This window comes from Pogoniulus pusillus, chromosome 14 (assembly GCF_015220805.1).
Source record: "Pogoniulus pusillus isolate bPogPus1 chromosome 14, bPogPus1.pri, whole genome shotgun sequence".
NCBI lineage: Eukaryota > Metazoa > Chordata > Aves > Piciformes > Lybiidae > Pogoniulus > Pogoniulus pusillus.
Window position 1 is genome coordinate 31,079,361 of NC_087277.1, and position 16,227 is coordinate 31,095,587.

The 16,227-nt window shown below is 48.3% G+C and overlaps 2 long non-coding RNA genes across 2 annotated transcripts; one reads left to right on the top strand and one right to left on the bottom strand.

The window, feature by feature from the left end:
- Positions 1–12,466: 12,466 nt before the first annotated feature.
- On the bottom strand, positions 12,467–13,841 carry LOC135181495 (uncharacterized). Its single transcript, XR_010304891.1, has 2 exons — positions 13,665–13,841; positions 12,467–12,786 (listed from the first exon to the last, which is right to left on the bottom strand). It is a non-coding gene; the product is annotated as an uncharacterized LOC135181495 (long non-coding RNA).
- A 464-nt stretch (positions 13,842–14,305) lies between these two features.
- On the top strand, positions 14,306–15,325 carry LOC135181496 (uncharacterized). Its single transcript, XR_010304892.1, has 2 exons — positions 14,306–14,397; positions 14,548–15,325. It is a non-coding gene; the product is annotated as an uncharacterized LOC135181496 (long non-coding RNA).
- Positions 15,326–16,227: the final 902 nt, after the last annotated feature.

Below are 16,227 nucleotides of genomic sequence, written 5' to 3' on the forward strand. Positions count from 1 at the left end.
GCAGAGAGAGTGATTGGCATTGGAATGGGCTGCCCAGGAAAGTGGTGGAGTGGCTGTGGCTGGAGGTGTTGAAGCCAAGCCTGGCTGGGGCACTTAGTGCCATGGTCTGGTTGACTGCATAGGTCTGGGTGCTATGTTGGGCTGGCTGAGCTTGGAGCTCTCTTCCAGCTGCTTGGTTCTATGATTCTATGATATGGAACTATTAGAGTGAGCCCAGCAGAGACCACAAAGCTGATCCGAGGGTGGAGCACCTCTGCAAGGAAGACAGGCTGAGAAAGTGGAGTTGTTGAGCCTGGAGGAGGTTCCAAGGAAATTTAGAGAATCTTTTCAGTACCTGATGAAGCCTACAGGGGAGCTGGAGAAGAACTTTTTACAGGGCATGGAATGAGGCATAAGTGTTTCAAACTGCGAGGAAATGAATTTGAAACAGACATGAGGCAGAAATTCTTCCCCAGGCGGGTGGTGAGCCACAGTAACACATTGCCCAGAGAAGCTGTGGAAGCTGCAAGCCTGGAAGTGTTACAAGCCAGATTAGGTGAGCCCTTGAGCCACTTGGTCTTGTAGGAGGTGCCTCTGCCCATAGCAGGGTGGGGTTTGGAATTAGGTGGTTTTTCAGGTCTCTTCCAACCTAAACCATTCTATGATTCTCCATTGATGCTATGACTCTGCTTAGTTCAGAAGCTGCTGTCAGCCAGACACAATCTTGAAGTGATGCTTTGAGTGCAGCTACCATGTCCTGGAATGTGGAAGCATTTAATAGTGTGGGTGTAGGGTCTGTGTCAGTTTGGTTCGGTGTCTCCTCATCAGTAGCCACAGTGAAGTCTAAGGCAGCTGTTTCATGCACTCTTACAGCCTTGCCCTGCAGAGGCCTTGGGTTTGGCTAGGAGTGGTCAGGAGGGGCGTTTGGATTTCTTGTTTTGTTCTGTGCTGGTTTGAGGCTAACTGGAATATTTTAATGGGAAAAGGCTGTGGAAAGCAAACACTGGTGATGGCTACTTCACTCACAGGCTTGTGAATGTATGCAAACAAGAACACCAACACGGGTGAGACAGTGTCTGTGTGTGTGGGTCTCTGTCACAGTCGGTGCCTGTGCTTTTTCTCCCCGTGTAACCCAACTAATTCTGCTTTCTAACCCCCTTGCCTATCCTCCAAGCTCACCTTGCACACAAGGCAAAGTCTGGGATAAGGTAGAGGGGTGGAAAGAAGGTGGAAGGGTGGTTGGGAGCCCCTCCTGGGCACTCTGGTTCCTGGCAGGGCTGTTGTGTTTCTGTATTGCCTTTAACTTCTCTATTTCTGTCTGCAGCTGTAACTACTGTAACTCTCTGCTTGTATCTTGTGCTAAGCTGTGACTATAAAGATTCATTCCTTAACCTCCAGCTGGCTGAGTCTAGTCTGGGTGATTCCATAAGAGAGGTGGGCAGGTAATACCCAAACCATCACACCAGCTTTATTTTTGGCCACTTGGCTGGAATGTCCCTTCCATTTCTAGTCATCATAGGCTTCCTAGTTAAGCAAAGACACAATTCCACTACAGATCCACGAATAATAACCATCTGGAGAAGAGAGGGAAAGGCTCTGGCTTAAGAGAATCAGTAACTGGGGAACCAGCAGCCTGCAGACTAGAGGAGGTTACTGTGAGGGTGTCTGAGGACAGGTGCCAAAATTCTTTTATACTCAGACAGAGAGTCAAGTGGGATCAGACCTTTTAAATTTGAAGTGGCTCTTCTGAGTCACCAAAAGGCTGCAAACCAATCCCTTTGGCTTGGAGAAACAGTATACTGAAAGGTAAATGTTTGAAAGACCTTCTGGACTAACTCCACAGCTTTGTATTGTGTTTCTTTTGCTGCTTCAACCAGCAACCTAAAGGTTTTGGATGGTGGATTCATTCAGAAACTGCTCTTGAATTCTGCAGAATGCTATTTTAAGCAGCACTAAAGGTGAGGGTCATATGGATGCTCTCTGTGCATATGTGTCTGGCTGGGTATAAACACTGCAGCAAAGAAAAATGTGCATTCTGCAGTCAGGTTACATTCATTACTGCTGGGGCCTCAGTGTTTGTTTCTCTTCTTGACGCTAAGTACGTCTAGGTGGAGGAGCAAGGGAGGGGTCCTGAGGTTCTTTGCAATAATTTACTTGGGTGTCAGCATTTAATCTATGCAGGTTTAAGCACAACTCTGTCCTTTAATGCTGCTTTACATCAATGCAGAATGCAACTATCTATCATCTCTTCCCTCTCACATGGTAACACCATGTAAGACCATTCAACACCTTTCAAGCCTCACACCTCTGTTGCTCTACAACTAATTGTATTTCTCTCCTATGAGGACAGGCTACCAGTATTGTGTGCAGCTCTGGAGCCCCCAACACAAGAAGGAGTCTCCTTCTCTGGAGACTTTCAAGGCCTGTCTGGATGTGTTCCTCTGTGGTCTGTGTTAGAGAGTATTGTCCTGCTCTGGCAGGAGGGTTGGACTGGATGACCTCCTTGGGTTCCTTCCAACCCCTAACATCCTGTGAGCCTATGATCCTATGAGCTGCTGCAGCCAGTCCAGTGGAGGCCATCAGTGGGGAAAAAAAACACCAATATATGAAATCAAACCACACCTCTTTATTGTCAGTCTTCCTTTCAGTGCAAAAGGTAGGAACACAGAGCAAGAAGAGAGGGAGAAGAGAAAGAGCAAGGAAGCAAAGAGAGTGCTGCCTGGGAGGTTAGCTTCTTATACAGGGAAAATACAGCATAAGAAATGAGATAACAAATGGAGCCCCCAACAGAAGGACATGGAAGTGTTAGAGCCAGTGCAGAGGAGGCCACCAAGATACTCATAGAGCTGCAGCAGCTCTGCTCTGAGGACAGGCTGAGGGAGTTGGGGCTCTGCAGTCTGGAGAAGAGAAGGCTTGGAGGAGACCTTGGAGTGGCCTTGCAGTACCTGAAGGGGGCTGCAGAAGGGCTGGGGAGGGACTACTGACAAGGACTTGTAATGACAGGACGAGGAGGAATGGGTTTGAAGTGGCAGAGGGGAGATTGAAACTGGATGTTAGGAAGAAGTTGTTTGCAGTGAGGGTGGTGAGACTCTGGCACAGGTTGACCCCTCGCTATGAAAAGGACATTGAGGCACTGCAACACATCCAGAAAAGGACATTGAAGCTGGTGAAGGGTCTGGAGAGCAGGTCTGGTGAACAGCAGCTGGCACAGGTTGCCCAGGGAGGTTGTGGAGCACAGAATCACCCAATGTGATCACTGTGCCAGTGTCTCACCACCCTCACTGCAAACAACTTCTTCCTAACATCCACTTTACATCTCCCCTCTGCCAGTTTAAACTCATCACCCCTTGTCCTGTCATTCCCAGACCTTGTCAATAGTCCCTCCCCAGCCCTCCTGCAACCCTCTTCAGATACTGCAAGGCCACTCCAAGGTCTCCTCCAAGCCTTCTCCTCTCCAGCCTGCACAGCCCCAACTCTCTCAGCCTGGCCTCACAGCAGAGCTGCTGCAGCCCTCTCAGCATCTTGGTGGCCTCCTCTGCACTGCCTCCAACACTTCCATGTCCTGCTTGTGCTGGGGGCTCCAGAACTGCACCCAGGGCTCCAGGTGGGGCCTCACAAGAGCAAAATAAATCCTACCTCCTACCTTTGATTTCTCACATTCTGAAGGTGTAGGGTCAATTTTACCAAGGAATTGTTCTCTCTAACTCTCTTCATGTGTCTGGAGCCTTGGGGCTTTTAGCTCTTTGTCCCTGGAACAGAGGTTGAACACTTTTTAAAGCTGGAATTTGACCTGGGTGCCTGCTTCCTCCACTTGAGGCTGAATCCTCAACAGCAGGCGAAAACATGACCTTTACCTTTAGTAATCACATTGGGTGATTCTGTGCTCCACAACCTCCCTGGAGGTGTTCAAGGCCAAATTGGGTGAGACCTTGAGTGACCTATTCTAGTGGGAGATGTCCCTGCCTATGGCAGGGGGGAGGGGGGTTGGAACTGGATGATCTTTGAGGTCCCTTCCAACCTGAAGCATTCTGTGGTTCTATATCTTTTCTCCAAAAGGTAGAGACAAACACATGGGTTGCAAGCTGCATCAACTACAGCTATGGCTGAGTGCAGGTACCCCCTCCTTTTCTGCCCAGGTACCCCTCGGGTACCTCTGGCACAGCGTGCATGCTCACAAAGCAGGGAGAGTTTCCTTTGGCTATATTCTGGGGGAAAAAAGATTAATAGATAAACCTCATGTTGTATATTTAATTAATCTTTGCTGGAGTGAGAAACAGCTTCAATGCTTAAGAGTCAATAGAGTCCCTAAGACATGCTTGGTAGAATGGGCAAGGACATCACCCCTGCAGTGGTGGTGACCACCCCAGCGGCCAGCATGCTCGTGCATTTGCTTCTCAAGTGCCAAGGAGAGTCTTGAGCATCCCAAAAAGTGGAGTCTGGCAGAAGGAGATCACTGCCAGACTGCAGAGCCAGAATCACAGCAACATGCAGGTTGGCAAAGCCCTTCAGGATCAAGTCCAACTAGAACCCTACTCTAGAGGATTCACCTTAAACCATCTCCCTAAGCACCACATCCAAGCCACCCTGAAACACAGCCAGTCTGGGGGACTCCAGCACCTCCCTGGGCAGCTCATTCCACTCCCTGACACTCTCTCCACCAAAAACTTTTTCCTAATGTCCAACCTAAACCTCCCCAGCCTCAGCTTGAGGCCATTCCCCTTTGTTCTGTCTCCAGTTCCCTGTGAGCAGAGCCCAGCAGCAGCCTCCCCACAGTGTCCCTTCAGGTAGCTGTAGACAGCAATGAGGTCTCCCTCAGCCTCCTCTGTTCCACACTACCCATCCCCAGCTGCCTCAGTCATTCCTCATCAGATTTATTCTCCAGGCCCTTCCCCAGCTTTGTTGCCCTCCTCTGGACCTGCTCCAGCACCTCCACAGCTCTCTTGTATTGCAGTGCCCAAAACTGAACACAACACTCGAGGTGTGACCTCAGCACAGCTGAGTCCAAGGGGACAATCCCCTCCCTGCTCCTGCTGGGCACAGCATCTTTAATCCAAGCCAGAAGCAGTGCACATCAGGGAAGGGAAGCATCTGTTTTATCTTGCCTCAAAGGGTGCTGCTCTGTGTGGCTCTCCAGTGCTTTGGTGAGGTTTATGAATAGTCTTGGCCTCTGAAATCATATCTGCTGTTTCTCAGCCCCTTTGCCAAGACAAAGCAAGTCAGAGGAATACTAATGTTAAGACCTGGAATATTCAGAGAACTTTGTTAGAGTTGGTTAGTTTCTTTTGACATTTTTTCCTGTAGTTTAAATCCTGTTTCTTTTATCCCTGTCAAGGATACCTAGAGAAAACAGATTTTCTACCTTGAGTAAATTCTAGGTTTTATCAACTAGCTGGAAAAAGAGAAAGCTTTACCTGTGTAAGTGAATAATCTCTGCCAGGCACACAAAATATGCTACAGCCCTTATAGACTCATAGAATGGTTTAGGTTGGAAGAGACCTCAAGGATCATCCAGTTCCAACTCCCTGTCATAGGCAGGGACACCTCCCACTAGAACAGGTTGCTCAAGAACTCATCCAACCTGCCCTTCAATACCTCCAGGGAGGGAGCAACCACAGCCTCCCTGGGCAACCTGTGCCAGTAAAGAACTTCTTCCTAACATCCAGTTTAAGTCTCCCCTCTGCCAGTTTAAACTCATTACTGCCAGTTCAAACCCATTCCTCCTTGTCCTGTCATTACAAGACCTTGTCAATAGTCCCTCCCCAGCCTTTCTGTAGCCCCCTTCAGATACTGGAAGGCCACTCCAAGGTCTCCTCCAAGCCTTCTCCAGGCTGTAGAGCTCAAATTTTCTCAGCCTGTCCTCATAGCAGAGCTGCTGCATCTCTCTGAGCATCTTTGTGGCCTCCTCTGGACCTTCTCCATCAGCTCCATGTCCTTTCTCCGTTGAGGACTCCAGAGCTGGATTCAGCACTGCATCCAGCACTGAAAATGATCAAGGGTTTGGAGCAACTCTGCTATGGGGACAGGCTGATGGAGCTGGGAGTGCTCAGACTGGAGAGGAGGAGGCTCTCTGCAGACCTAATATCAGCCTGTCAGTACTGGAAGGGTCTACAGGAAAGATGGAGAGAGACTGCTTGCAAAGGCCTGCAGGGACAGGATGAAGGCAATGACTTCACACTACACAGAAGCAGATTTAGATTGGACCTTAGGAGCAGATTCTACACCATGAGGGTGCTGGAGCACTGGAACAGGTTGCCCAGGGAGGCTCTACACAGCTCTGGGCAATCTGATCCAGTTGAGGATGTCCCTGCTGACTGCAGGGGGAGCTTGGACTGGATGACTTTCAGAGGTCCCTTCCAACCCAGCCCATTCTGTGATTCTATTACTATATCATATGAAAAGCACCTGCAGCAGCCCAGAGACAAGAAAATGTATCCATACCACTGCTGATCAAGGGAATCTGGGTAAGGAAGTGCAAATACTTGTCAAAGATCTAAAGAGACACCTGGAATCATCCCTAACAACCAGTTCCTGATAGCTGAAATAAAGGTGCATGAAAGAAAGCAAGACAGAAAGGAAATCCAGCCCAGCCAGTGCACCCCAAACTGCAGAACTGTTTTAAGAAGTGCCTTTCCCATTACAGCTGAATGTGATTTTCCAGATAGAGGCATTGTAATACGACCCTATGTGCTGCTCTGTGTGCACAATAAAGCAAGCAAAATTAATCCCTTCCCCTGATGACCTCTAGAAATGAAAACCCATTATAGGAATAATATTTGTGCTAAGGCCTTGATGTTTTTGTGCTGAATCGGAATGCCACGAAATGATTGTATACAGTGGCTGATGAGGACACATGTACAGATAAATACATGAATAATCCTCTGTACATAGGTGCAAGGTGACTTTTTAGATCTGCTATGGAAACTAGTTGAATCTTAATAAAGCTGCTCATCGTCTTCTTTGCTGCTAAGGTCTGAGTTTTGTGATGTTGGAAGGCCTGGTTAGGAGTGTTTCTCTTTCAAGCATAGGATGTGTGGAGCTGGATCTTGTGCACAATGTTCCTGCTTGCAAGACTTGAACTAAGTGCCCAAATTTCTGCCTGAGTTGCTGTTTTCAGTGCTGGCCAAAGCATGTGGTATCAAACACCACAATATGTGTCTGTTACCAGTCTGCAGCTCAGTTAGCAAACCCCACTTCAGGGGTAAAAGATCTTCTACGCCGTTGCTTAGCTTGGAACAGGGATCAATGCTCCATACGATATGGTAACGAAGTGCAGACCGGGCAGTGGACTGAGGCCTCGATCACAGCCCTACAAGGAGAGGCTGAGGGAGCTGGGATTGGTTAGCCTGGAGAAGAGGAGGCTCAGGGCAGACCTTATTGCTGTCTACAACTACCTGAGGGGAGGTTGTGGCCAGGAGGAGGTTGCTCTCTTCTCTCAGGTGGCCAGCACCAGAACAAGAGGACACAGCCTCAGGCTGTGCCAGGGGAGATTTAGGCTGGAGGTGAGGAGAAAGTTCTTCCCTGAGAGAGTCATTGGACACTGGAATGGGCTGCCCGGGGAGGTGGTGGAGTCGCCGTCCCTGGAGCTGTTCAAGGCAGGACTGGACGTGGCACTTGGTGCCATGGTCTGGCCTTGAGCTCTGTGGTAAAGGGTTGGACTTGATGATCTGTGAGGTCTCTTCCAACCCTGATGATACTGTGATACTGTGATACTGTGATGGTACCCAGGAAGTGTCTGTGGCGAGAGGAGTGGGTGAGTGCCTGCCTGAGTGTGCTCATTGGAGGCACCACAACAGCATCAGTGGCCTGTAAAGGAGCTCGCAGGCATTTGGTGAGGACACAGCAGGACACAGAGCACAACAGGAGCTACACCTCAGAAACAAGGCCAGGGGCACCCCTCGGGAACGTCGCTAAACACACGTGGGCTGCCTGCTGTCGGTGGCTGTAGTTCCACAGGGTGCAGTAGCAGAGCCTTAGCTTTCTGGGGAAGCAGGGCTGAGAGGCATCCACATCCCCTTGCACTGTCTGGCTTGATGTTTGCCTGTTGTTTTTGCTGTTAATATCAGTGCAAATGCTTATTTTAACTATTTCATTCACGCTTCACTACTCCTCTCTCTTCCTGACACTCATATCCACTTGGACCATGTATCCAAGCCACTCTGGCTCTGCACAAGCAGTCTGCCTTTCTAGTTGTCTAAGAGGTAATAAATTCTCATTGATCAGGGCTTAGTGCAAATTAGAACACCCTCCATGTGCCTCGGCCAGGGAGGCTGCTCCCAGTAGACTCTGACTGGAGCTAAAAGCCCTCTGCGATGTTTCAGAAGGGCTGGTGTTGCTGTACACCGCTTTGCAGTGTCAGCATCAGGAGGTCTGTTTGCTTGGATGACTGCCTTTAAATTAAAAAGATAAAAAATAAATAAATTAGCATTAGAAAAGGGTAAAAAGATGGCCCCTGATGCAAAAATAACACTATCTCATCTCTCTTCCTTAGGCTGCCCATCAGCTTGGGAAAGCCTTGAATTATTTGTGTGCTGTGATCATGGTTTAAAGACTTATTCTGCAGGTTTGATTTTCAGTAGACTTACTCTAAAGGCTTCTCTTAGAGACCTCCTGCTAAAGAATGCAACCTCCACTGAGGGGTTACATTTTGGTTTAGATTAAGTAGAATGTATAGGTGTTTTGAAGAGGGTGACCAAGTGCAAGGTCCTGCAGCTGGGTCGTGGCAATTCCAAGTGCAAACATAGGCTGGGCAGTGAGTGGCTGGAGAGCAGCCCTGAGGAGAGGGACCAGGGGGTGCTGCTGGAGGAGAAGCTCAGCAGGAGCCAGCAGTGTGCACTTGCAGCCCAGAGAGCAAGCAGAGCCTGGGCTGCAGCAGCAGAAGTGTGGCCAGCAGGGCCAGGGAGGGGATTCTCCCCCTCTGCTCTGCTCTGCTGAGACCCCACCTGGAGTCCTGCATCCAGCTCTGGAGGCCCTGGGACAAGAGGGCTGTGGAGATGCTGGAGAGTGTCCAGAGCAGGGCCAGGAGGATGCTGAGAGGCTGCAGCAGCTCTGCTGTGAGCACAGCCTGAAAGAGCTGGGGCTCTGAGGTGACCTTCTTGCAACCTTCCTGTATCTGAAGGGAGTCTACAAAAAAGTTGGGGGGGGACTTTTCAGGCTACCAGTGAGTGAGAGTACTGGGAGAATGGAGCAAAGGTGGAGGTGGGGAGAGTGAGGCTGGAGGTGAGGAGGAAGTTGTTGAGCAGGAGAGTGGTGAGAGGCTGGAATGGGCTGCCCAGGGAGGTGATTGAGGCCCCCTGGCTGGAGGTGTTTGAGGCCAGGCTGGCTGAGGCTGTGTGCAGCCTGCTCTAGGGTAGGGTGTCCCTGGGCATGGCAGGGGGATTGGCACTGGCTGCTCCTTGTGTTCCCTTCCAACCCTGACTGATTCTATGATTCTATGACCTGAGAGTGCCTGCCAGGCACGGTAGGCTTTCAGACATCTCAGCCTCAGTGCTGGTCAAGAAACACTGGCAGAAAGGGTATGCAGTAGGCTCTTTCTAACAGTGCTTGGAGTGTTAGCAGGCTGCTAAAAATTGAGAGAGAAGCTGTGAGAGCCAAACTGACATTTGTGAAGTGTGAGGCCACACAGGCTGTGCCAGTACCTGTACACTTTGTAATTAACACATGCTTAAGAAGCCAAGATTCATCTGCACTGAAAGGAAGGCTGACAATAAAGAGGTGTGGTTTGATTTCGTCTGTTTGGGTTTTTTTCTCTCACAAGGTGAGGAAGGTTGGGGCTCAGGAGAAGCAGGGTGGATCAGCCCCTAGAGCAGCAGCTTATTGTCTAATAGTTTTGTCACTGTTTTCACCCACACTGTTTCACACTCTTTTTGGGTGGAAAATATTATTCCTTTGCCTGACCCTTCAGGATCCCTCCTCATACTCCTCACCTCCAGCAAAAAACTTTTGCATATATGCTCTGGTGATGAATCATACCATCAAAGAACTGTTCGGGCTGGCAAAAGACCTTCAAGGTCATTATAGAATCATAGAATTGGCCAGGTTGGAAGAGAGCTCCAAGCTCAGCCAGCCCAACCTAGTACCCAGCCCTGCCCAACCAACCAGACCATGGCACTAAGTGCCCCAGCCAGGCTTGGCTTCAACACCTCCAGGCACAGAGACTCCACCACCTCCCTGGGCAGCCCATGCCAATGCCAATCACTCTCTCTGGCAAAAACTCCCTCCTAACATCAGCCTAGACCTGCCCTGGCACAGCTTGAGGCTGTCCCCTTCTTCTGTTGCTGCTTGCCTGGCAGCAGAGCCCAACCCCACCTGGCTACAGCCTACTTTCAGGTAGCTGTAGAAGCAATAGGTAAAGCCAATGTAGCTCACATTGTTAGAATAGCAAAAGACAGAAGAGCAGCAAAGGGGTGACAAGCAGCCTCTAACACCATCAAGGCTGGAACTAACCCATGGCCCTAAGCACCACATCTCTGCCTCTTTGAAACACCTCAAGGGATATGGATTCAGCCACCTCCTCAGGCAGCCTGCTACAGTGGTTGAGAACACTTTCAGTGAAGAAGCTTCTCCTAATATTCAACCTAAACCTTCCTGGGTGCATCTTGAGACCACTTTCTCTCATCCTACCACGTGTTCCCTGAGAGAAGAGACTAACCCCTACTCAGATCCAACCTCCTCTCAGGGAGTTTTAGGCAGTGAAAAGGTCTCCCTTGAACCTTCTTTTCCCCAAACAAAACAACCCCAGGTCCCTAATCTGTTCCTCATCAGCCCTGTTCTCCAGACCATTCAAACCAGCATTGCTGCCTTTCTCTGGACCAATTCCAACATCTCAATGTCCTTCTGGCTGTGAGGGCCCCAAAACAGAACCCAGTACTCAGGTCTGTTGAAGGGATGTGGTCCCTTGGGCGTGCTGACTTCTTCCCCAGGGATCAGTAGTGGGCATAGTCCTGTTCTATATCTTTATATAGATATAGAGCAGGGGATTGAGTCCACAGCAGTAAGTTTGCAGATGACACCAAGCTAGGAGCAGCTGTGGAGCTGTTGGAGGGGAGGAGAGCCCTGCAGAGGGACCTGGCCAGGCTGGATGGGTGGGCAGAGGCCAATGGGATGAGATTGAACAAGGCCAAGGGCAGGGTTCTACACTTTGGCCACAACAACCTCAAGCAGCATTACAGGCTGGGGCCAGAATGGCTGAGAGAAGCCAGGCAGAGAGGGACCTGGGGGTGCTGGTAGAGAGGAGCTGCAGAGGAGGCAGCAGTGCCCAGGTGGGCAGCAGAGCCAATGGCATCCTGGGCTGGCTCAGGAGCAGTGTGGGCAGCAGTTCAAGGGAGGTCTTCTGTCCCTGGTGCTTGAATGCTGAGTCCTGTTCTGGGCTCCTCCATTGCAGAGAGATGTTGAGGTGCTGGAAGGTGTTTGCAGAAGGGCAACAAGGCTGGGGAGGGGCCTGGAGCAGAGCTCTGTGAGGAGAGGCTGAGGGAGCTGGGGGGGTGCAGCCTGCAGCAGAGGAGGCTCAGGGCAGAGCTCATTGCTGCCTGCAGCTGCCTGCAGGGAGGTTGTAGCCAGGTGGGGTTGGGCGAGTTTGGAGTTCTTTTCCAACCTGGTTGATTCTATGATTCTATTCCTGTTAATTCTTTGGAGTTCTGGAATTCTACCAACCTGAGGATTCCTTTTGAAATTCTAGTACTATGCTCTTTTATTTCACTAAAAAGCCACCAGCTTTCCTTTCTGGCTTTAACTGTGTTGTGGTTGGGTTTTTTTCCTCAGGAAGAGCATCACTTATGCACAGCCTCTTAAACCAACACTTGTATTCAAATAACCTCCTGATTATGCAAAACAACTCTGCCTGTTACAGTACACATTCAGTGCAGAAAATTGCTCTGCTGCTTGGGCTGCTTTTCCCGTCACAATGAAACATACATCTGCTTACAGCTAGAAGTCCAAGGCTCTGATTCACTAAAAATTAGTGATCCATCAGATTGATGGGCAATCTGCACTCCTGGTGCCTCGAAATTTCTTGCATCAGTCACCAGATCATGATTTACTAATAGGGTTTCAGGGCTTGCAAAATAGCACAACTCTAACCACATATTAATATTTAATCTGGCATTTTAAGTGCACCTAACAAAAGACCCCAGAGCTGCTGACAGGACCCTAAATTGTGAATTTCTTTAAGAGGAATTGAGTATTTGCATAGTGGTTTCATGTGGAAGTCTGAGATGGAAAGAAATGCACGAGTTAAGCCCTGCTCACCAACTTGCCAAGCTCCTGACTATATTTTCTTGATAAACTGTTTATAGTTTGGGGTTTTTTTTGCTTTCTTTTCACAGCCTAACTTCATTAACATGTGGCAAAGATCCCTTTGGCACTTTTCACTGCGGCTGAGAAATTTGGAAACTCATTTCTATATTGTCTGCAATTAAACAGCCTGTTCTTTAAATGCTTAATCCACTTGGCAACTCTTGAAAGGTGCTAAACGAGGGTACAAAATATAATGTATCAATCACAAAGACCTCTTTATTGCCATGAAATTTAGTAATTGAATCTGCCCGGAGTTGGTAAATTGGGCCCTCTGTGTTTTGCACAGCATCGTTAAGTCACCAAGATAGTCCAGGAGCTGAATTCTGTACTGATGGGGTTTCTGCTGCTTCGTGGCTTAAAGTGAGCGGTGCAGTGAGTTAATAAGCAACTTCTCCTGCTGCTATCAGATGAATATTCTAATTTTGCCAAACATCTCTGCTACACCTCTAGGAAAGGGTTTATTTGTTTCCTCCCTTTCCGTACACCGCAATCTACGAAGGACGTCCTCAGCACCACCTGTAATAGCAGAATGTTTATTAGTGTGCAAATGAGGGTTATAAATGATGTTCTCTATCACTGGAATAAAACACGAAAGACAACTTATTAGCCAGAGACAAATTGCTCAGCAAGTTTCAGTGAGCTGCTATGTTTGTCACAAAGGAAAAAACCCCAAACCCACCACCGCCACCCCACTTTTATTTGCATAGATCAATGCTTTCAAAATCCATTTAAAATAATACACTTGCCACTAGGTGGCTATTTCTGATCAGATAATTTTACCATTTTAATTAAATTTTTAATATCCTGGCTGCATAAACAAAGATAAATTATAAGCCTCACATGGTCTGGCTGCTAGCTCAGGCACAATCTGTAATAATATCAGCTTTTGTTTTTGCCTCCTCTAATTGGATTCTGAAGTCTAGGCTTTATCAATCAATAATTTTAATTTCAGAATTGCCTTTTGATCTCACATTTCGTGTTTGTTTGCAGAAAATGATCAGCAGGATAAAGCTGATAATTTAGGCAGAAGCAATCTCTCAGCAGAGCTAGGAGCGCATTCCTAGCCATCAACACAACCCGGCAGACTAAGCTTGACACAGGTCTAATTAGCATGCAGATACGTGTCGCCTCATTGGCAATTCAAATGGCTTTTTTATAATGTACCTCAAATTGTGCTACTCAAACATTGTATTTGATTTCCCAAGCCCCCTGGGCATCCCATAATGTCTCCCTTCATCCCGGGTACGAAGCGTTTATTGAACAATCTGCTTCCACTCTGCCTATCTTTGTAAAAACACCCAAACATCACAACCCTGGGACCAGCTTTCCCTCCTCGTCAGCAGCAACTGGTTCTGGTGCCACGTCTGTGGGTGGAGGCGATGATGATACGTTACCTTTGCGAGCTCCTGCTCCCACGGTGCCTGCTCTGTAGAGGGCTTCGTTCCTGTGCCACTCATTTAAAAAGGGGGAGGATGTCTACAGAGCACGCATTAATATGCGGCACATAGCCACGTCTCTGAATGCCAGCCTTCCATTCTTCATTAAACAAAATGGCTGGGTTGCAGGGATTGTTTCCCTCCACACGGCGCCCGCGCGCGCCCCGCCACTCACACCACGCAGGCAGGCACCTACCCACACACCCCCCACATGCACCCGGGCTTCTTCTCCTCTGCCTCCCGCACGCCCAGGGCTTTGCCCATGCATGCACACACACACACACAGGCTTCACCCACCCACACTCACACACACTCACGCGATGGCCACCGCCATGGTGGTGAGTTACGTGCGAAAAGTTGCCCGCGGCGCGCGTGCCACACCAGGAGATTCCTGCCAACGTCAGGGCCTCTTTTTTTTGCCATGCAGCAACAAGTGGTAGAATCAATGGTGTACAGTTATTCAGCAGTGTAATTCATTTCGCTGGCTTTGGCTCCTCGCCAGATCCGCCATCTGTCTCTTGCTCTCCCTCTCTCTCTCTCTCTCTCTCCTGAATTTGTCCTACATTTTGTAATGTTACGTGCTTCCCATCCTTATTCCATGGCAGAGGTATGGCACCAGCCTTACCCCCGTTCCGACGTGGAGTTCGGTGGCCCTTTGGATATTCCACATCAGTGCCATGGGAAGAAAAGGGTAAGCAAAAACAACAACAACAGCAAAAGCCCAGAGAGATAGCTGCAAAGGGAATGGTGTTCTTCTATCCAAAAGCCAGAGCCTCCTCTTTTTATTGAAAGCATTGATATGGATCTGTCTCGCATGGGAACTTTTCCTGCTTCGTTACAGTATCTTCGTTTTCTTTATTGGATGATGGCACTGTACGCCACTGCACAGCTCCGTGGAATGCCTGCTGTTGGATACTTGCAGATCCCTGCCACCAAGCAACCTCCTGCATTGGAAATCGGGTGACTACTCCAGGATCTTATGCGTGCTTGCTGTTTGAAGCTGCAGAAAAGTGAATAATCAATTAAGTATTGATTTCTTGTAAGATTTGGTAAATTTCAAAGGCAAGACAAAGAGGATGGCTTAAGGAAAGCACTGCAGGGACTTGGCGTAAATTAGACAAGTAACAGCAGTTGCAGAATAAAATAACACCTCAACTGAATATTTCCTTGGAAGAATTAGCACTAGCTACTGGAAGACGATGGTGGATTTAATCAAGACGGCAGGCACGCTTGAGTTTTACCCGTGAACCTGAAAGAGGAGCTAATTATAACCACCTTTTTCTATGGAGCTAATTTGACTGAATGGATGCAAATGTGCTTTATTTATGGATGAAGAAGCAAGCCTTGCAGCATTGACTTTGGGATCATCGCATATGCTAAGCTCTGCAGCTCCCCTAAAAGTCAAGCCTACAGTAGGTTTTGCTTTGCTGAGAAGGTATTTATATCTAAGCATAAGGCAGCCATACAAAAGATTCGTCAGAACAATGTACTGTGGCACCCAGGAGCTAATTAGAATCTTGCAGCATTTTCATGTTGTCTCTAATTTTGGGGCTTTTTGCCACTCTGGCTTGCGACAGGCTATAAATGGGACAATAAATGTGTGCTTTAAAGTGTTGTGATTTGCACTGCCTAGTTTATTAATCGTACTGTAGTTTTCTTAACGTGGGTCTGAATTATTCAGCAGTAATTCATAATGAAAGAAGCATAACTGGTGGGGTGGGTTTCGATTCGTTTGTAATCTCCTTGCAGATCTGAATGTACAGGTTCTACCGTCCGAAGAGCTCTGTAATTACCAAGGAATGTGGAAATTTTCAGATAAATGGGGAACTGACTTCACAATGGGCACAATATTGTATAATCAGGAAAAGGAGGATTGTTATGTTTTGACTCTGTGGAGAATGGTCTTGCTTAGTTAACTCCTTCTCTGCTGATAATGGTAAGCAAATGTACCTTAGATGAGAAAACAGGAGGAAAATGTAACATATTAGTTCAAGGTTTTGCTAGTCTGAATCCTTAGCATGGGGAATTTTTTTGCCATTTATTTCCGTTTCTGTTACTTTTCTCTGTTTGCTTCTCTGTTTTTCATTCTTTTTTTTTTTCCCTCCCTCCTGTCTTACAATCTACATTCCCTGAGCAACCACAGGAACCAAGTTACATTAAGCTCCAACACAAAGACGATGTAAGAATAATGAATCCTCATTTGCATCGACATTTGTATTCAGATTTGCCAGGCTATAAACTTGGCAGATCAAGCGGAATATTAAGTAGTGGCTTCCATGGCAAATTGCGACTCTGGCAATTGCTGAGTGGTTTCTGCTGGCTTGCGAGTGCACGCATTGTGCATGTGTGTCTGCCTGTCTGCACCTGTGTGTGCCTGCGTCTGCACCTGTGTGTGCGTGGGCACGTGTGTGTGTCTGCACACCTGGAGTGGCAGGTGAAGGCTCACGAGCAGCTGGTTCCTGAGGAGCATGCTGACCCTCTTTCTCATTCAGTGCATGATGCCATTTCATGCAAAATGAAG